Genomic DNA, 23,777 nt, shown 5'->3' with positions numbered 1-23,777 from the left:
TGGGTATTTACAATAATTTAGATATGAAATCTATATTTCGTGTAGAATACCCGTTCTCTCTTCTTTTCTTTGTAATCTTTCATATTATCAACGAATCAACAATGTCTGTGAAATGCCTTCTGTATCAAGAATAATAAAACAATTAAAAAAAGATAAACACGTTACAAATTTCATACGTTCAAAGCGCTTTTCTGGATATATATCATAAGAGCTAACCCATATAGGCTCGTATGGATGTTATGTATACCAAACTGCTGTTGTATAAAAAGTAGATGATAATTTATATAGATATCATGAAGATTTGATGATGTGTGCTATGTTGATCATCGCATTCTCCAAGCCGTAGAAGGCAATTCATTCAATTATGCTGTACCCCTATTTTGACATTTTTACCTATAGTGTCTGTTTTTTTTTGTCCACGCATCGGTGACAATATAATGGAATTTGATGAGACTATGATACAAGTAAGAGGTTTTGCTAGCTATAAAACCAGGTTCAATCCACCATTTTTTACATTAGAAAATGCCTGTACCAAGTCAGGAATATGACAGTTGTTATCCATTCGTTTGATGTGTTTGAACTTTAGATTTTGCCATTTGATTGGGGACTTTCCTTTTTGAATTTTCCTTGGAGTTCAGTATTTTTGTAAGTTTACTTTTTAGTATCATCAACGTTTTCATCACGACTAAAATGGCTGTTAAAGTTATCATATGTACCATATATGAGTCCAGCAATCCTCTATTTGCCGAAGAAAAATATTACACGATAAGGGTGGTATTCCCTTCGTATATATTTTCGTAATTGAAAAGATTGAATGATCTAATTGTAAGTAATATTAACAACCAATTTCATTTTGCATTATTTATAAGAAGATTTTCAATAAAAACAATTTAAATATTGAGGGTATTTAGAATAGTTACAATGTAGCTATATATTAATGATGAGTTAAGCATATGTTATAAAAATTACAGATTTGACTTATTATAGGCACTCTAATCAAAGTGTAAAACACAAAAATAAAGACGATGGAAAAAGTATTGAAATAAAAGTTTCGAAACACGACTGAGACTTTTCTGTCATGGAGTAGCTCAACCTTAGTGTTTCGATTTATTAAAATCAACGAAAAAGGATGCGAATCATGACAAAGGGACCTGCACAACTCATAACCTGAGAAACATTGACAACATTGTGGTGGAAAAAAACGATAGACGAAAATTAGAAAATTCAAGATCACTCTACACTTCACAGAAAAATACAGACCAAGCAACACGAATTCAACCATAAAAGCGGGGTGTGATATCAGCAAAGGAAGTAGCAAAGCCTGTTCAACTTGAGGCACCCATAAATTGGGTGATTAATCACATACGATTTCTTTTATTGAAATCTGCAAAGTAAAGTACAATTTACAGAACAAAATCCTCTACATCTAACTTTATAGTAATGTGAGTTAGTAAATGGACATGAACATCTAAGTTATTTCGTTTTTTCTCTATCCTTACAGTGAAGTATTACTAATGTACAATTATCAAAATTATATTCACCAACTGTAATATTCTATAGGTTTAGGCTTTCAGATGAAGACAAAGGATTTTACATAGTTTATTCCGGAATCATGTGTGTTTATAATAGTATACAAAACAAACAAGAAAACAGATATGAAATAACATAGATCTGTACTAAGAAAGATAACTTAACTTTTACAATTATAAAAGTAGGATATTACACCAACTTTCACAATTATAAAAGTAGGATATTACACCAACTTTCACAATTATAAAAGTAGGATATTACACCAACTTTCACAATTATAAAAGTAGGATATTACACCAACTTTCACAATTATAAAAGTAGGATATTACACCAACTTTCACTGTGTCGATATTGTTGCTGTTGCTGCAAAAATACTAATCTCCCTCAAGTAAATAAAGAGGAATAAGGCAAAACAAGATGAAGCTCCCCTTCCCCTTCGAGCTCATATATTAAAACTTTGACAACACTTCTCTTGCAAACAGAATATTTTTCTCCACTCATTTTCTGATATTACCTTAGGTATAACTTAACTTAAATCAAGTGCGAGAAAATAATTTACTTTCAGACATCTCCTTATTGATCTTTGATACGCCGTTTGCCGGTGTAATATATTCGTCTCCCATTTGTCGTTGTTTACTGAAAAAATAAGGATAATTCCTGACAGATTTTGTTCATTGTTATAATATTTTGGAAAGAATGAAAATATCAATTTTATTTTAAATTAATTAATCAGAAGGTATATTCTTAAGATTCGTGTTTCAATATATATTTTTTTACCTAGGTTGGATATACAATATCATCTGTCAGCATTTATAAATGAAAGTTTCGTCTTGAATTAAATTAAAGTTAAGTACATAAACTCATCATAGATACCAGGACAAAAGTTTGTCTTTTCTGTTAGTTTCCGCTTTATGCAAACATATCAAAGTGACAAATATAAATACTAGTAATCGCGTAACATCATTTTGATATCCTGAGACTAACTCACTGAGAAAAACACAATATTTTTTTCGTTAATATTTCAGAAATTAAAAAATTGATAGAATAATGATGACTTTCAAACCAAAACCAAATCAGAAAGTCCATCATCAAATGACAAAATCAAAAGCGGAAAACACACCAAACGAATGGTAAATAACTGTCATATTCCTGACTTGGTATGTAAACAGGCATTTTTCTTTATATAAAAATTAGGATTAAACGTAGTTTTATAGCTAGCTCTTAACCTGTCAGTTTTATGAGAGTCGCATAACATTCCATTATGTTGAAAACAATGTGTGAACGAAGCAATCAGACATAGTTAGTAAAAATGACCAAATAGGCGCACAGAAGTCAACAATATCTTGTTTTGTGTACTATTGTTTGTCTGTTTGTCCTTTTCTATTTTAGCAATGGCTTTGTCAGTTATTTTCACTTATGAATTTGAATGTGCCTCTGGTATCTTTCGACCCTCTTTTACACCAAACTTTCGTTACCTCTACTTAAGTCTCATCAACGTAGAGAATTTAAATATATAAATTGTAATACATTATAGCTGTTTCGGATTTGTACATGCACAATATTTAATTCACATGAACTTTTAACGAAAGAATACATTTAGAATTAAAACAACTTTACCTTCAGTTTATGAAATATTTCTACGTTATAGGACACACACAGTTTAAAGATTGTTAACAATATAAAACAAGGTTAAAATTCTTTGTGATATAACTGAATATCAAAATACACACAATTGATAAGTTGACAAGTATCAGTTGTGATTAATCAAAATGAGCTAGAGCGTTCAGCAACAACAAAGAACAGTTTTGGAATTTGAAATAATTATTTTTAACTATGAATAAGACCTTTGCAATACGTTGTTAATAATGTGTTCGAAACACGCCACTTGAAGAAAAGGACACTGTTATCAAACTAAATGTATGTCTGATAAGCTCAGCTGATAAGTTGACAGAGTGAAGAGGTAGGGCCAAAAATTTCCCGAATATATTTGTCACACTCAATATGGCGTCTGCATGTGTGTAGCTCTAGGTTATAACAGTATAATGTAAACGAGAATAAAATCCAATGACGGTTTGCTCAAAACTTAAATTTGTATAAATTTTGCAAATTTGTAAATTTTTAACGTTAAGAACTTTCTTAAACCAAAACCTAAATTATCATTAGATATTAATTTGTCTTTGATGGCCTGCAATACTTAATTTTACAAAAGTATAAAGAATGTGTTGTTTCAAAATTATGTTAATTAACAATATTTACAGCGGAAATCATATTTGAACAAAACACAACATTTTGGTCGACTTGTAGCACATACGATAGAGACATTCATTTCCATTGCTTTATTCTAACATATTTGCTTGCTCAGTATTTTAAATTTCTTTTTTTAATAAATGTTAAAATTTATGCACCGCTGATGTGGAGCAATTTTGGAAAAGTTGATATATACTAGATTCAACTTTGATGTCTCTTAAATTCATATTACAAGTTGTAGTAGTCCTACATATGTATGTATTATTTAGATGAATATGGTTCTTTAAACTTCATGTTAAAAATGACATCATATTGTGTGTTTTAGTATTTAATTCCCCCGAACAGTCTTATTTTGAAATGATATTAAGTTGTGTCCGTCGTTTTAACCTAATATTATGACAGAAAGGTTAAAACAATGATAATGAACGTGTACATACCTCCAAATAGTGAATTTGAAAATTTTACAGACGTCATTATGAGTTGGTTGACCGTTTTTTAATATATGTTGTCAATTACAATGTCGCTCCCTTCCCCGGATATGACCAATTGATTAGACACATCACCTAACAACATGACAGGACTGTGCCACATGTGAAACTGAAATTGATCACCCTTTTGGAGCACTTGATATAATTCCCAGTTTTTGGTAGAGTACGTGTTGCTCAGTCTTTGGTTTTCTGTTTTTTTTTGTACTGGTTTTTTTTTGTACTGTTTTTTTTTGTCTTTTTCACTTTTTTCGACTTTCATGAGTTTGAAATGTTTCATTGATATCCTTGGCGACTCTTGTTACGGCCAGATAGCTATACAGTATTATAAGCAGACTTCAATCAGTTGTGTTTAATTTCACGGTTTTACAACAGAAAATATAAGGATCATTTTTAGAAATTTTATTTTAGCGGACTCCAATTTTTATGACTAATTATTTTTGATAACGCTGGCCATTATGAATGGTCAAATTTATCAAAATGGATTGTGTAAATCTTGAGATCGGCGAAGTAGTTTGGCATCAGTAAGACATACGAAAGGAAATCACCTTTTTCATTTACAATATATTTTTTTTATCTGAACTTAACGTGCATAATGTGAGTAATATCAGTACACATTGTTTCATATTCTTTAATTTATATTCATTTAAGAATACAATACAACATTATATAGCGTATCATGTTATTGTGTATTTAATACTATATCGTTGATCAACATGATAACTTCAGTATGTGTCACCTGGGTACATATCACCTCCGTTTATTATAAAGATAATTAATAGCTACTATGTCATCTTTGATATACGAATAATTTATGGTTTTTTCAAAAGAATATTATTTGTGATAAACGATTGTGTCGAACTTTTATATTAAATAATTATGGAACATGTATAACTACCTGTAAAGATTTACAATTTGTAAAAAGAAAAAAAAAGAAGAAATCTCGCTTAAGGAGAAGTGTACGTAATTAAACTACACAATGGATTTTTTTAAAATTTCACATATATATTCTACTTGTAAAATTACACCAGAAAATAAAATAAAAAAGGGGGTAACCGTTTTCGTTTGTGAGATACGAGCCGTTGAAATTAACTACATGATACACCAAAAATACAAAGGATATATAGGGGAAATCATCAAAATTAGCAGATATTTTTACTTTATCAAGATTTTCTATTTTGTTGGTCAATAGATTTTTTAAATTGATATACGATTCAAAAATGAAAGACGAATCCATCGGTGCAAAGAAAGTCGTTAGCAACCGTGCTAGTTTTTACGCTACTCCTTGTTGAAGTTCGTTTTTTTGGCCGGAACATTAAAATTATTCGGCGACGTCATGGTCTACAGTAACGTCGCCATAACTTCTACGTCGTAACTCTATTATACCGTACAATATCTTCCTATGTATAAAAAAATGATCTGGCGCAAAATTTATAAGAAAATAAACTAACTAATTTTAAAGAATATTTCTGTAGCCAAAAAATTGCAAGTTTGTAATTTAATTTTCCGCAAATGTAAGAAAGTTACCGCAGATTTTATTCTTTTCTATATAAGAGTGGTTACCACACCTTTTTTAATATTTTTTTCGAATCAAATATCGAGTTTGAGTTTGTCCCGCTTAACACAGTGTTGTCAGAATGATTTGATCGGTTTTAATATTAGGATCGGGTATACACCTCGTTTTCCATCTTACTTCTGCATGTTTGTATTTAAACAAAGTAGACCTATTTTCTTCATATATTCATCTTCGTCATTTCTGCATGGTGTTATTCTGGAGATTTGCACACAATATATTCTTCATTATAAACCTATTTCATTAGTCATCTTTACACACATGCTCGTGACGCAATTCTGCAAAAACAAAATATTTAATTTTACAAATTTTCCGTCGCGATTCTTTAACTAATGATAAAGAATGATGTAATGTTTACTGAATTGAGTTTCAGTAACATAAGAAAATATTTATTTGTTCCATGCATTATTTGTTCAAAATCCACATACACGGATTTAAATAATAAACATAATGCATACTATGGCTCTTCAACTATTTCCGATCGGTTCTTATACATCTGAAATGCTTTAGCAATGTATAAATAGTGTAATGCCTTTGATTAACTGGTGTAAAATTAATGATATAGAAGAAAGTACCAAAGACGACCTCGTGAGAATGCATCATGTTCGAAAAAATGTTAATAAATTACCTAATAAAATTTTATAAGAATTTACTCTGTGTAATGCACGGCGATTATTCATAATGTAGCGTAGTGCCGTACGAATATTGTCTCTGCTTAATGCAAATTAAATGCATAGCTGCCCTACTTATCTAAATTAAAAAAAAATAAGGATATGTGGTATGACTTCCAATGAGACAACTATCTGCCACTGGTTAAATCAAGTCGATGTGAGCAAACACTATAAACAACCTCTCATTCCACTATAATAAATTGCAAATTGCAGTTACAAGTGTCACAAAACTTTCCTGACCTCTTTTCTTAAACCGTAATAGAGGGAGGCGGGAAGGAGGGGTCCAGATCCCGAAATCCCGGGCTTAAAAATACGAAATAACGAGGTCCCGAATCTAAATAAATTTCGATGTCGACATCCCGAATTTCGGAAATAAAATTACCGGATCCCGAAAGGGTCAATCCCGATATCCCAAGCTTAAAAACAACTGATCACGGAGTCCCGATGAAGGTCCTATCCCCTCGTAATACTATATTATATTCATTCATCATCTTGAATTGAGACTTGTTAATTCAAAATTACATTCTCTTATTTTGAATGATGCACACAAGCACAATAAAAGAAAACAGATTTCGCTATATATCTCTTCGAAATTGGAATTTGATAAAGAAGAAATGACATGTTATAGTTTATCTTACATGTGTACTTTCAATTTCAATTTGGTTCTAAATTTAGATTAAGTTTTCCCATAAATTGCGGACGGAATAGAAGACACCTGTTTATTTTCTGCCGACATGTACTGATGTAGAAAATGTTGAAAACTGGGAGTTGAATGACATAGTTTTTACTTATTCTAAGATAAATGTAGGAGTGAGACAACTTTTAAGTTACTGAGTAATTTTGTGGGCCTAATTTGTTTATTTTTCGTTTGTTGTCTCTGTTCTTCCGACTTGTAAGTGTTGCGCTAGTGATCAAATTATCCCTGCAAATTATTCTCTTGGTATCGTCTGATTTCTTATAATATGAATATTAATCATTTCCTAAAATTTGCAATTGCACAAAATACGAACATGTCAACGTCTTTTTAAATTCAACAATTAAATTCACACGTCTTTCATGAATCATGTTAATTATTTGTAACCTATTATAAAAACTTTACGTTGAGTACTGTGTTTTTCGTTCAGGACTACGTCTACGGATTTTTAAAACGATATTGGTGGCGGGTCAATTCTGTTTTCATTTTTATTAATTTGATATAAATAAAAGTAAAATTGTTACATGTTTTTTGTTTATAATTTTGTTGTGAGGTGTTTTTTCGTTCTGTTGATAACATTAACACGAAATGCCATCTCCTACGCGTCTAAAACAAAACAAAAAACAGTGTTTTAAAGTCAGGCTGCACAACGCAAAGAATGCTTTGATTTCTAATAGGGGTAATTTAATTAAATTTCTATGAGGTTTTAAGACAGCACAGGCGTGCTTGTTGGATTCATGATAAACCGCAAAAAGTAGTTTCTCATTCGTGTGTCCTTTCTTGGAGTAAGGGAGATAACTTGCGTAACTAACGACGAACGTTTTTAATCCCGTATTCCGCTAGAGGCGTGCAATTACATACACTTCGCCTTAGAGAACGGGTAACGTAATTTTAGAATTGTTCCCGTTGTGTTGCTCAGTCTTTAGATTTCAAATTTGTTTATTGCGTTTTGGAGCATTTTGAAGTTTTCGATATGTTTATTGTTTCCGTGGCAACGGTGGCCATTTTGGAAATTTCAAAGTCGAAAGTGTCATGTATATTTGCCAGTTAACAATATATCAAGTTTTATTACGGTATAGGCATTTTGTAATTTATTTTTTTTGGGTTTAGTTTCCATGACAACATAGTAGTTCCGATGATGGTCAAAATCATCCAAAACCTGTTTATAGCTATCAAAGGTACCAGGCTTATATTTTACCATGTTTTAATACGCCAGACGCGCGTTTCGTCTATTTATGACTCATTAGTTACGGTCATATAAAAAGAGCTAGAAAGCCAAAACAAGTACAAAGTTGAAAAGCAGTGAGGACCCAAAATACCAAAAAAATGTGCCAAATACGGCATAAGGTAATCTATGCCTGGGATGAGAAAATTCTTAGTACTTCGAATAATTAAAACTTTTGCAAACAGTTAAATAATTGATATTCAAGTATAATTGACATCTACGTTGTATTAAATTTCAATCATTAATACTCAAATTATTCATAAAACCAAAATTTTCAAACTTTTACATTTGTGCAGTTTCAATGGTGGCCATCTTGAACCATTCCATAGTCAGTTGATTAACTTTATATGGTGGTCAGTGTTATAGCATAGTTCCATCAATAACAAAAAAATGTAAGAATATTAATAAAAGCAAAGAAAAAAATTGTAGAATAACAATATGTCACACCAACTTCGTTCAGAGTGCTGTAATAAAAAAAAGAACTATGAACAACAATGTCACCCAAACTCCGTTGAGGGTATCATTATAATGATTGTTCGCGGCCATGTTCAGGTCTCATACATGACATATTAGTCCAGTTGATTTGTGCAGGTTTATGACAAAATTGCTAAGGTTGTGGTAAAAGCATAAAATTTGGCATAGTAGTAGTATACATGGACAACAATTTAAGCTATGGACCCACTCTGAGAGATGAAATTTGCGGAAGAGGCGAATATTTTTAAAATGGCGGACGTCTGATCTCTATAAATTTATAAAAAAAATCATAAAAGTTATATTAGAGAAGATATTCACATGAAATCTGGTGGATTAACAGTGCTGATTCCAATTGCCTTGTTGAACAAAATATTTGAAAAAGTTACCCATATTGAATGGCGGCCATCTTGAAAAATCTTGAAACTTTTAAGCCAAAATAGGTAAACGGCTCTTTTAAAGGGCATTACCTTCCTTCAAATTTATACAGATTTTTTTTAAATATACTAGTATCGATATAACTTCTGAATTTTCAGGATAAAAAAATAAGTAATATTTCTGGATTCTACTTCAGACTGCACTTGGTTCAGTTTTGATGCCAAAAAAAGGATGAATTTTTTTTTAATTATGCTAATTTAGATCTCCTCCTCTATTTTTCTATTTGATGGGCCAGGATTGGGTTTGAAGAATAGAGAATAAATTGCAAAATATGAATAATAGAATGAGGTAAAATTTAAGAACAGAAAAAATAGACAAAAAAAGATAGAAAATACAGAATGACCATGATAAAGGGGTATCAAAATAGAAGGAATAGTGAATAACTTTTTTTATTTAAATAATTCTATAATAATTGAAACGACTACTGTGAAAATTCTAAATTGAAAACTGATGAAATTCTTATCTTTCAGGATGGTTCACAAAATGAAAGAGAAATAGATAACTCAGATGACGTAGCATTAGCCAATCAAAAGGGAATAAATGCTGACCCCTTAGAGACCATGATAATTAACATGGGATACCGGACACTGGAGTGTTTGATGTAGATGAAGAAGAAGAACAGAGGGGTGACCAGGGGGTTAATTGTAGACCCAGTTGAGTTGCCTTGATTTATATATTAATAATTTAAGACAGTTTATTAAGTTTAAAACTTGTTTTTGTATATGAATTGTTATTGTGATGTTGTTAAACCAGATTATGATTCATAATTATTTAAATGGCTGTATAACAGTATTTTGTTCCCCTGTGTAAGGGCCTCATTGCTTGATAGATTTTTGTTATCTCCCTTTGCTTATTTTAATGTATGACAAGTCTGGATCATACATATGTTTTGAAGTAAAAATTGAAGAGGTCATTGATCCATGCTTTCTTTTGATTTGAATAGAAGAAAGAAAATCAAAATGTATACATAATTAGGTATTGTTTTAATTCTAAATGGGTTTTGTATTTTTGATTATAAATCATAATGAATTCAAAAATATGTGCAGGAAATAAACACTGTTAGGTTACTTTAATCCTTATTGAAAACAAATTTGTGAAAATGTAAACAATTTTGATTTTCATGTACTATTTGTATTCTTAAAATATTCTTCTATATATCAATTTAAATAATTCTTACTAAAATTTGCTCAAAATCTCTCTGTTTTGTGTATCTTTGTAAAATGATATACTCGCTGGGAATGATATGTGTCAGATATAAGATATTTTTGTCGGAGGGAAGTAATAAAATCATTTGTTTCTGCTTTCAAGCTTACATAAAAAAAAACATTAAATGATCTAGACAAAAGCTCAAAAGAAAATATAACTGTTTCTAATCATGAATTTTTTTAACAGTTAACGCTAATGATCTGAAACCCTTTTCTAAAAAATTATCCCTTATATCAATGTAAAATATTTCATAAATTTCATAGATTTTCAATTTCGGATTTTCTCCTTTTATCCCAAAATTTCTATTGTAACCTCTAATTAATTTTAACAGTATGCTCAAGTTTGATGTATTTGCTTGAAGCCGTTTTTTTTTTAAGGTATCCTGTATTAAAAGATGCTCAATGTTAAGAAATGAAAAAATCAATTCGAATATCAATTTATATGTTTAAAGATATATATATATATATCATTACTTATTTCATATCCTTTACACAACCAGTTGATTAATATATATTTAATAACTAATGTTTTGATAAATTTTTCTCGATTTTTTCATGTATTTGGTTTTGATGTTATATATATATGTTATATTTGTTATTCTCGTGGGATTTTGTCTATGTGTGTTACATTTTAGTGTTATGTCGTTGTTCTCCTCTTATATTTAATGCGTTTCCCTCGGTTTTAGTTTGTTATCCCGATTTTGTTTTTTGTCCATGGATTTATGAGTTTTGAACAGCGGTATACTACTGTTGCCTTTATTTGTCATTTGTCAGTTTTCAATTATAATATCAAATTGTCTTACAATTCTCTTGTTTTGGCTATTTAGATGTCATCAAAAACATGATACACGTTTTGAGCATATGCAATGGCAGTTCTTCATCCATTATATTAATAAAAAACATTGCTTCTAAGCGTGACAGAAGTGTGTTTATAAATTGTTTATTAAGTACAGTGATTGTAAATTCAGAACATATTGATTATATTCATTATTACAATAATTACTTAACAATGGACAAAACTGGAGGCAAATCAAATTTTTCTCAGTTAATGCTTCATAAAATTTAAAAATGTGAAGTTGAAATAATGTACTATTATTTCTGTTATATTTTTTAAAATCCGAAAATGGTATCAAATATTATTGAGGATTGTACATTAGTTATTTTATTTCATAATGAAGTCATATTATTTGTTTTTCAATTTGTTTGAGGTTTTTTTTTTAAAGAAAAAGGGTAAAAAAAACAAGGAGAATGCATTATTAACCATAACTTGTAAATAAGTAAATTTATGTGAAGTTTTAGTAATTATACTACTTCTCTTGAAGTCGTAGACAGTCTGTTTGGAAAAATGAACAGATGTTTTTATTACCGGTATACAAAAAATCAAAAAAGAATGGAAGAAATAATTTTAAAAAAATATTAACTTTTTTACCTTTTGGCTAATTCTAATTGGACCATTAAGTCATTATTGTATTGCATTGTATTCATTACACATTTCTTATTTGTTACTTTGAAATTAATACTGTTCTAGTAAATCATTTAAACTGAAATTTTATCAAAATATCTTTGCCTCTTATGAAATATTATGAAAGAAAAATTGCAATTTTGGTTTGGACTTTTAGAAACAATAGTCACAAAAGGGACAAAAAAAAATATTACTTATGCTAATACCTTTCACCAGTCAGGGGCATTACTTAAACAAGTAACATTTAAAATTACCTAAACAAGTTATGTTGAAAACGAGGCTATTTTAAATATTACTTATATAAGTAACTTTTCTAAATATTTTTTTTTATAGGTGTTCAACTATACAGATTTTACTAGCTTTAACAAATTTTCACGGTCATCTGGTTATTTTTCTCATGAAATGTAAAATCTAATCTTTCTGAAACATTAATTACCTTTCTGACGCACTTATCTTTCATATCGACGCTTTTGGGTCAAAGATTGGTCTCTTGGGACTATTAATTAATTAACACTTTCCTTACTGAATTGTTTTTTTCCGCGACGTTGTGTGACCTGATCAAATTTCCGCGCGCAGTTTGCCTGGCCTGAATTAATTTGATGTGTGAATGGGAAAAAAATTACGTTTTAATAAAAACGTGTGTATCTTTGTTGTTTCTCATCAAATCGGTTTCAAACTCGATATTGTTACACTTAAGTATGAAAGGAGTGTTGCAATATAAATAAATTTACATGACAATACCTACTTTTGATTTTTTTTAACCGTTTGTGGAAAGAAAATGACGTTTGATTTGAGAAATCTATTTTTTTTTGTGACCAGTTTATATTTTTGCCTCCGATCTTCTAAATTAACAATACAAATGGTAATTAACAATTTCGAGTGTTCCTTTATCATAGTTTTATAGAAAAATTAACTCCAGAGTCAAAATTCTAGCTTATTAGTCAGAATAAATACGAATAAAAATGGTTTGACAAATTCCGCGGCGGCCATTTTTTTACCTGTACAATGCAATCACCAGATAGGAAGTTGTGTCCCTGGATTTGTTGGAGTTGTCTTTCTTAGTCCGATGTTTTCTTTGAATTTTTGCATGACTATTGATCTAAATTGACTATTTGGATCTTTTGTGGAATTTTTAATATTTTAATATCTAATGATATTTTTTTCTGGTAAAATCAAAACTTTTGAGATTAATATGTGCTTTTTTTTTAATGTGCAAATATTTTTTTCTGTTTTTTTTTGTATCAAACCACTGACTGCATGGAAATATTAATTAAATGTAAGATGACCTGACACACTTATCCATGTACATTTAACACTTTAATAATGTGTTGATAAATTAAGTGAGACATAATTAAATGTTGAAAGACAATCATGAACTTTTAAAAATAAAATTACTTTGAAAAAGTCAATGATTTATTTTTAAAATTATTTATTATAAGTGTCCTGACTCCATGGGATGCTAGAATTTCCACTGTCTTTGGTTTTGTATTGTTCAATGATGAAGATAATTTAATGTTCCTTATTAAAAAAAAAATTAAATGAAAATGTCAACTGTAACAGCAAATATAAATTATGAATATCCTTTCAACAACTTATCTGTGAAAACCTTTTCAACAAATTATGTATATATAATATCCTTTCAACTTAAAAATTGAACAAAGTAACTGTTAATTTAAGAAGTTTAGTTTTTGACTGAGTGGGAGAAAGTGAAGCAATGGGGTAGGCAAAGGGGTTTTCTACATTCAACACAACCATATTTTCAAACCTTTTTTCCTGTGTACCTTTAATAGCTACCCTAGCCCAGCATATGTGACACCTTATCTTGTTTCCCAAAGTCTACTAGCAAACAGAGTTAACCTACATGTGTTTGATCTGTCTTGACATGGTAGATTTCACAATATGACATACACCGTGTCTGACACTACACAAACCCAAAGTTTGATGGCCCATTTCTTTGTTTTAGAAGGCATGACTTGCTTAAATGCATCCCTCCCTTTGTAAGGTATCATGAATCGTCACCTATCGTTTGGGGACATGTTGGTCTCTCATTTTTGTCTGTTAAGGGGGTCTTTAATTTCTGAGTTTGTAAGATACATCATTATTAGCCTCCCATCTTTGCTTACCTCGCTGGTGTGTATCAGTGAAGTGAAGATACCTTATTATCTGCATAATTTCATCCATTTCTTTGAAAAATTAGAGACTATGACTTATATTTTTAATAACTATAAACATGATAAAGCCTTTAAGCGTTGGGATTAATAAATTTCAGGATAAAAACAATATATGTACATTGTCAGAAAATATAACATTTTTGTCCTAAATTATAAAGCTCATACAATTATATTTTATTTTCCGTCAATGTACATATATATTGAATATGAGAATAATTGCCTGTTAAAATAAAAACATAATTGTTATGGCTTTTTTACTCTAATATATGTGTGTGGCTCTGATCTGGCTGCGGTTTAACATCTTAAAATTGAGATGATTATATTCATATTTATATATAATTTATAAAAACATTACTGGTTTTATGTTGATTATCAAATCATTGCAATATTACTTTGCTCTCCATGGGCCCTTTAATTAGAATAAAAATATCTTATCTCTGGAATCAAAATATCCTATCTTTGGAATAAAATGTCTTATCTTATCTAATTATAACTATCAATTATTTGGTTGTCAGATAGAAACATCTGGAAAAAATATCCTTCTTTGGGTCTCATATGTTTTGTGGACCAGTTACTTCTGGGATAAATGGGGAAGACCTCTTTCAAATTTCAATATATAAAATTCTTGGTGCCATCAGTCATTGTTGGGGGACATCAGGGGCATTATTTACATCTGTCAGCTGTCATTATTTTCGTCTGAAAGTTCGCTGACCCCTTCTCTTTCAACATCACTTCAGGAGTGATCATGAAATCATCACCGATGTCATTTTGAGGTCAATGCATTTCATACCGTTGACCAAGAAGATCTACTTCTCCCACCAAAAATCCCTCAAACTCGTTCTCAAAACTATCGGACATTTTTATGTCTCAGAATGTTACAGACACGATACAGACCATGAAACGACATTTTACTAATATTTACTATAATTTTATGTCCTTGACATCGGCAAGTGAGAGAGGAATGTGATTGGATTGTTTTATTTAGAACTTCCATAAAAGGAGTGCGACCTTTTGCACTCGTGGGTAAAATCCAATTACCGCGCCGACGGAAGTCGGATTATTAATTGATTTTATTCTCCGTGCAATTGTTAAAATCGTTTTTCGTAATTTGTATCATAATGTTAATCAAAATATTCATGAAATTAGATTTAACTTTCCTTCCAAATAACCTTTTCTCGACGAAAAAAGTCACATGTTCGCATCACATGTTTTTGTACAAAATGGCGGCGGCTTATTTTGTTTGTTGACGCTACCGATCTTTCATTGTATTGAAGTATATATAAGGTATCAAATTCAGTCAGAATTGGTATTCTTTAACTGTGATATACAAGAGGGACGAAAGATACCAAAGGGACAGTCAAACTCATAAATCTAAAACAAACTGACAACGCCATGGCTAAAAATGAAAAAGACAAACAGAAAAACAATAGTACACATGACACAACATAGAAAACTAAAGAATAAACAACACGAACCCCAAGCTTCCTGAAAACCTATATATGTATAGGTTAAACATAGCTTTACGGGGGGAAATGAGTTAAAAGACAAAAAAAATATGATTATCACGTGATTGTCTATGCCTGAAAGCATTGTTCGGCCTGGCTACGGGGATGCCTCAACACATTGTTCGGCCTGGCTACGGGGATGCCTCAACGCATTGTTCGCCTTGAAAGGGTTAAAATATCGTTTTCCTCAAAAATCTTGAAGGTAGACAGAAATAAATAGATAGAAACTTGTGAATTAATTAAGACTTGAAGTTATTTATAATTTGTAACCCAAAACAATTACATATGATCCTAAAATAAGTGTTATTACTTAGTCTTTCAAAGATGTATAAAATAACTTATTCAAGTAATATTTTTGTCAATATTTTTAAAGAAACCCTTTATCTCTTTACTCCTCTAAAATCTAATGAATTCTTCATTTTATGATATAAAATGCTGTAAAAATCCATGAAAACTACATTTAGTCCATGCTTCTATTGAAATTAAAAATAACTCTATTGAGTAATTTTTTGATTTTTTAAAACAAAAATGACCTATACATTGTATAAGTAACTAAAAAGAAATACTTGTCTAAGTAATGCCCCTGACTGTTTACTATCTTCTGTATATCCTGTTTTTATATATCAAGGGTTTGTTAACACATATAACCATAATAATTTTTTCAATATATAAGGGTACTAATGATATTTGACAAAACTATAAATCAAGATTAAATTTGTTAGAAGCAAATACTCCCTATTGACTACTTCTATAAACCTCTATGTAATGTGTTTGATTGAGTGATAGACATCTATGGCAATTACAATGTCATGGACAAATTATAAATAGTATTAGCTATGTGATCATGTTTTATTCAGTTATTTTATTTTGTACCAGGAAGGTATAATTTCAACATATTGTTTTAATTGCCATGCTTGCATATTATTTGTAACAAACAGCTTTTATTAAAAGCTACAAATAAAGAAATTACCATGTTTAGTTTTCATTTTAATCAATTATTTTAGATATTGTATACATTTTTATATCTTTCAGAAACAGGATCAATCTTGTCTTTTGTCACCTCTCCTTCTGGCCATCCCTTAAACCATGACTATGAAGATTTTTATGCTTAACTTATTTATATAGAAATTTGGAAATTTTTCAAAAATGGTACATGGGGAAAGTTTGATTAGCCAATTTTCTAAAAATTTGTACATGATTTTCGTCTTACTGAAATAAATCTGTTTTATTTGTTACCTAAAAAATCCAATCTGTTGATAGATTAAATTGTTTTGGAAGAAAGTCAGGTGCTATCTTCTCCAGACAAATAAATGGATTTGGCTTTTCAGTTTAGGTGCCTTTATTATCACAAATATGTTTATAATTATAGATCGAAATACTGAGGATTTCTGGACCCAGGAATAAATTGCCATAGCTGTATTTGGCTAAATAAATTCAGAAATGTGATCTTCAATGCTTTTCAGTTTCGTACTTTATTTGACCTTTTTAACTTATTCTTTAAGTGTCATTGATGATACTTTTGAAGAAGAAATAAGCTTCTTGATGGCAACATTTTAATCCTGGTATCTGTGGTGAGTTAATTGGTCATGTGGCTACTCATGTATTGAGTCTTTACACACCTTTGCTTTCAAATTTATGGGTTTGAGTGATGCTCTTATACTCTTGCATATCTCAACAAATGAATGGAAAGATTGTTCTTCATAATCATAAATAAAGGCAACAGTAGTATTCCGCTGTTCCAAAGTCATAAATCGATTGAGAGAAAACAAATCCGGGTTACAAACTAAAACTGAGAGAAACATAACATATATAGCAAAATTCAAATTCTTCATACATGAAATGCCAAAGTACTAGTATGTTTTTTCAACAAAGAGCGTTTGAACTTAGATTGAATATAAAGTGTTTGGATATAATTTCGTTTTATTCTCTGATTAATTCTTATGTTGTACTGTTATACCACTGTCCCAATTTAGGGGAGGGTTGGGATCCCGCTAACATGTTTAACCCTGTCACATTATGTATGTATGTGCCTGTCCCAAGTCAGGAGCCTGTAATTCAGTGGTTGTCGTTTGTTTATGTGTTACATATTTGTTTTTTGTTCATTTTTTATATAAATAAGGCTGTTAGTTTTCTCGTTTGAATTGTTTTACATTGTCTTTTCGGGGCCTTTTATAGCTGACTATGCGGTATGGGCTTTGCTCATTGTTGAAGGCCATACGGTGACCTATAGTTGTTAAATTCTGTGTCATTTTGGTCTCTTGTGGAGAGTTGTCTCATTGGCAATCATACCACATCTTCTTTTTTTATATTAAGTCATTGCTTTTACACAGTAGATAAACAGTATACTTGGGGTTTTTTCCTACGATACAAATATTTTGCCCCACAACATTAATTTTTCTTTTCATATAAACTTCAATAGCTCAGGTCATTATAAAAATTTAAGCAGATTATAGATTTTTATGCCCCCGCCTAAGGGGAGGGGGCATTAAGTTTTATATTTGTCTGTCTGTGCGTCCATCAGTCCCATAATTGGTTTCCGTTCTTCAACTTGAGTTCGCCTCAACCAAATGTTATGAAACTTATACACAATGCTAATTACCACAAAACACAGATCAAGTTAAATTTGGAAAGTGTCACTTTAACCATTATAGAGTAATGCCCCTTTATAAATCAAAAAAATTGCAGAATTTTTAGTTTCCTTTCTCTTACTAAAGTTTGCCCCAACCAACATTATAAAACCTATACACAATACTTATTACCACAAAACTCAGATCAAGTACACATTTGGGTATCGTCACTTTTATTGTTCTTGAGTTATGTCCAAATATATGTTGTTTGCAATCAGGGGCATCATCTGTGCCAATGGGGACACATTCTCAATTTATTTAATTTTGAGTTGAGACCCAAATTATACCAATGCAAATATAAAGTAAAAGTCTAAGTGAGCTTTTTCCCACCATTTTTTAAAAGGTACTGGCTATGTTTACATGGAAATGTAACAATAATAAAAAATATTATTGTTACATTGGAGACTAAATGCTGGAATGCATGGTTGGGTAAGGACCTGATTAATTATAAATGTAACAATAATTATTGAGGCTACGGTTACATTAATTGCGCTATTGTTACATGAAAAACAGCAATGTAGGATGGGACTAGTAATATGTACTATAAAATAATAAAAGTTAAAGACATCTTTTATATATTTACAATACATACAATTTCTTTAATTTTGTATTTACAATGACAGTTTCTACATATCCAGTAAGTGGTTTCTAAAGCTTGTTTAAATCCGACACATTTTTTTATGCACGGAATTACCTCCTCCATGGATACATATATACAGAAGTTCCCAGTATTTTAGTTCACAGTTAGCAAACTTTGCTTTTGATGTATCATTTTTTTAGAACTGCGTTTGTATATCTGTATGAAATTTGTGGCTTAATATTGTTTCAGTTTCGTTTTAAATTTTTCACCCTAAACAAAATTGATAATACTGAGGATTTTCTTCATCAATTGTTCAAAGTATAATGACAGTAATAAGAGTAGGTGTGCAGTTAAATACTTAAAAGTGAAACCATTGAACTATGTGTTTCGCCTTTGGCACTCCTAATCTGGAGTAGAATGCTTAAAACTATTTAAACACCATTTGTTGAATAATAATATTTATTATTTATCATTATTATTTAGTACATATGAAGAATTAAGCAATACAACTATAGAATATTTAAGTTTAATCAATCTAGCGTACATTGCATATTTTCATGTAACAATAACGCAATGTTACCGTAGCCTCAATAATTATAGTTACACTCATAATTAATCGGTTCCTTATCCAATTTTGCATTCCGGCAATTATTCTCCAATGTAACAATAATATTTTTATTATTGTTACATTTCAATGTAAGCGTTGCCAGTGCCTTTTTAAAAAGGAAAGATCTCCAAAAGGAGCTCCATACTGTATCAATATTTTAGCTTATTTTGTTCCTCAACTAATGTTCTTTTGATGGTATCAATATTTATTTCTAGATTTTTGTTTCATTTCACCTGATTACATCATAAAGAGAGACTCTCTTCTTGACTAAAAGATGACGCTTTTAAAGCGTCGAAAGATTACTTTAAGTATTCTATATTCTTTCTCAAGGCTTATTATACCACCGCAAAAATTGAATAATTTTTGGTCGTATATTGTATCAAGTTGGCATCGTCTTCGTCGTCCGAAGACATTTGGTTTTCGCACTATAACTTTAGTAAAAGTAAATAGAAATCTATGGAATTTAAACACAAGGTTTATGACCATAAAAGAAAGGTTGGGATTGATTTTGGGTGTTGTGGTCCCAACATTTTAGGAATTAGGGGCCAAAACGGGCCCAAATAAGCATTTTTCTTGGTTTTCGCACAATAACTTTAGTATAAGTTAATAGAAATCTATGAAATTTTAACACAAGGTTTATGACCACATTTTGGGAGTTTTGGTCCCAACAAATTAAGGGCCAAAAGGGTCCAAAATTAAACTTTGTTTGATTTCATCAAAAAATGAATTATTGTAGTGTTGTGTCGTTAATGCGTTTCCCTCAGTTTTAGTTTGTTACCCCGATTTTGTTTTTTGTCCATGGATTTATGAGTTTGAACAGCGGTATACTACTGTTGCCTTTATTTATTGGGGTTCTTTGATATGCCAAATCTAACCGTGTATTCAGATTCTTAATTTTTGGTCCTTTTTTCAAATTGGTCTAAATTAAGGTCCAAAGGGTCCACAATTAAACTTAGCTTGATTTTAACATAAATTAAATTTATGGGGTTCTTTGATATGCTGAATCTAAACATGTACTTAGATTTTTTATTATGAGCCCAGTTTCAAGTTGGCCCAAATCGGGGTCCAAAATTATTATGTTAAGTATTGTGCAAAAGTAAGAAATTTTCAACTGCACAGTATTCCGCAATAGCAAGAAATCTTCAATTGCACAGTTTTGTGCAATTGCAATAACAAGAAATTTTCAATTGCACAGTATTGTGCAATAGCAACAAATCTTCAATTGCACAGAATTGTGCAGTAGCAACAAATCTTCAATTGCACAGTATTGTGCAATAGCAAGAAATATCTAATTGCACAATATTGCACAATAGCAAGAAATGTTCAATTGCACAGTTTTGCGCAATAGCAAGAAATATTCAATTGCACAGTATTGTCCCGTTTTCAAATTGGTCTACATTAAGGTTTAAAGGGTCAAAAATTAAACATTATCAAAAATTGAATTCTTGGGGTTCTATGATATGCAGAATCTAACCATGTATTTAGATTTTGGATATTGGACCATAATAGGTAAATGTCCAATTAAAATTTTTTAAGTTTTTAAGTTTAAGTTCTTAGACCACATTCATTCTGTGTCAGAAACCTATGTTGTGTCAACTATTTAATCACAATCCAAATTCAGAGCTGTATCAAGCTTAAATGTTGTGTCCATTCTTGCCCCAACTGTTCAATGCTCGACCTCTGCGGTCGTATAAAGCTGCGCCCTGCGGAGTATCTGGTTTTTTAATATAAAGTCATGTTCAGGCAGGTGTATTTTCACTTGTCTTGCTCTTTGAAAATTTACATTTAATTTGTTTCTAGTCCTTCATCCCCACACTTTCATATTTTATTGGGTCCTTAATGTTCTTCAACTTTATACTTGTTCGGCTTTCTAACTATTTTGATCTGAGTGTCACTGATGAGTCTTGTTTACACAAAACGCACGTCTGGCGTATCAAATTATAAGACTGGTACCTTTGATAACTATTTACACCAATTGGTCGATGCCACTGCTGGTGGACGTTTCATCCCCGAGGGTATCATCAGCCTAGTAGTCAGAGCATTTCGGTGTTGACATGAATAATATCAATTATAAGGTCATTGTTATAAATTAACTTTTGAAAAAGTATGAATTATAATATTCGAAATACTGAAGATTTTCTTATCCCATGAATAAATTATCTTAGCCGTATTTGGCACACCATTGAGAAAATTTAGGTCCTCAATGCTCTTTAACTTTATACTTGTTTGACTATCTAAATATTTTGATATGAGCGTCATAAATGAGTCTTGTGTAGACGAAACGCGCGTCTGGCATATCGATTTTATAAGCCTGTTGCACTTGATAGATATAAAAAGATGTGGTATAAGTGCTAACGAGACAATTCTCAATCCAAGTCACAATTTATAAAATTAAACCATTATAGGTCAAAATACGGTCTTCAAAACAGCGAACAGCAAGCTATAAAGGACCAAAAATTTACTAGTGTACAACCATTCAAAGGAAAATCCAACGGTCTAATATATTTAAAAAACGATAAATTATAAACACTTATGAACCACACCAACAAACGACAACTACTGAACATTAGATTCCTGACTAAGAACCGGTGCAAACAATTGCAGCGGGTTTAAACGTTTAAATGGCACCAAACATGCACTCTTATCTAAAATAATACCCAGGCAAAGATTACCTTAGCTGTATTTGGCACAACGTTTTGGAATTTTGGATCCTGAATGCTCTTCAACTTTGTAATTGTTTGGCTTTATAAATATTTTGATATGAGCGTCACTGATGAGTCTTATGTAGACGAAACGCGCGTCTGGCGTACCAAACTATAATCCTGGTACCTTTGATATCTATTTACATGGCAAATGTCAAAACATAAGACTGTGCCTCATATTTGCATATGACCTGAACTTGTTAGAGTTTAAACTGATACTAAAATTGTGGTCTACCCATACCTTTATTTTTTGCCAAGTTCAGGATTCATTTTCCACCGTAATACTTGTAGTATGATTTTATACTGGTAACATTCCCAAGATATGTCTCTTTGAGATGGAACATAGAAATCTTATCTGGGAAACAAGTATATTAACAAATCAAATTATCTATGAATATAATACATCTCCCCAAAGAGGCTGTATTTTAAAAGTGCAACTTTCAGGTTTGAATTTTTGGTCATGGTAGTTTTTGATGAAGTTGAAGTTCAATCAACTTGAAACATAGTCATCATGTTCCCTATGATATGATCTTTCTGATTTTGATGCCGAATTAGAGTTAAGACCCAAATTGTGCTGTCCACTGAACAAAGAAAATGATAGCGCGAGTGGGGCATCTTATACTATGGACACATTGATGTTCAACCAGATATTTTCACTTTGGTTTCATCTTCTAACATTTCCATTTTTTCTTTACTCCTGCTAGATATACACCCTTAATTATTCTCGTACTGGTTTCTTATTTTAGAAAATTGTTACTGTGTATAAAAAAAAACAATTTTGGTAGTGAAGACAAATTGTGCAGATTTCTCTTGAAATCTTTATTCAGTTATACGTTCCTTTTCATCAGTATTTACTATACAATAAGTTTATGGTTAGTTTTGCCTTTTGATTCAAAGGTCTTATGAAGAAACACAAAATAGAAAAATTGAAAATTTATAATGCGACCTTAACCAGAACTCATATAATTTATTCTAGATATTGCATTGATAATTTTTTTCTAGCATATCTTAATGCACTTAAAGTTTCAAAAGGGGTTGAATTTTATAACCGAAATCGCATAATTGATGATGTGAATTTTATATTTTGTTTTAATGTTAATATCAAAAATAACTTAATGAATGGTTTACAAAATTACATGGCTTAATAGCGAATTGATAAAAGAAAGTTTAAAGATACCAAAGGAAATTTTGAGCTAATAAATCGATAACAACTGACAAAGCATTGGCAAAAAAATCGAAAAACAACGAAAAGACATACAGTCTACAAATTATAACATAGAAATAAGAAAATGAAAACTGACAACAAGAAACCAATAAAAAACGATACTGATCTCAAGTTGTATTATTATTATTATGTTCCTTATATATGCGAACATATACATATTGTAAATTGCTTGTGTTAAAATCCTTACCATGTATTGAACGCAATTTGGCCTATGATTATCTCCCTTAGAACAATAAAATACTGTATCAAATTAGATTAAGAATGGAAAAGCGGAATGTGTCAAAGAGATAACGAACCGACCAAAGAGCAAAAAACGCCGATGGCAACCAATGGGCCTTCAACACAGCGAGAAAATTCCT

The 23,777-nt window shown here is 30.7% G+C and overlaps 1 long non-coding RNA gene across 1 annotated transcript in view; it reads right to left on the bottom strand.

The window, feature by feature from the left end:
* LOC143048959 (uncharacterized) overlaps positions 1–3,206 on the bottom strand; it is a 35,586-nt gene extending 32,380 nt beyond the window's left edge. Inside the window, exons 1-2 of the long non-coding RNA XR_012969963.1 lie at positions 3,148–3,206; positions 2,090–2,166 (exon numbers count right to left, since the gene is read on the bottom strand). This is a non-coding gene — a long non-coding RNA (uncharacterized LOC143048959). The remainder of the gene's footprint in view (positions 1–2,089; positions 2,167–3,147) is intronic.
* Positions 3,207–23,777: the final 20,571 nt, after the last annotated feature.

This window comes from Mytilus galloprovincialis, chromosome 10, assembly GCF_965363235.1.
Source record: "Mytilus galloprovincialis chromosome 10, xbMytGall1.hap1.1, whole genome shotgun sequence".
NCBI classification, from domain to species: domain Eukaryota; kingdom Metazoa; phylum Mollusca; class Bivalvia; order Mytilida; family Mytilidae; genus Mytilus; species Mytilus galloprovincialis.
This window is presented reverse-complemented; position numbering and strand designations above follow the sequence as displayed.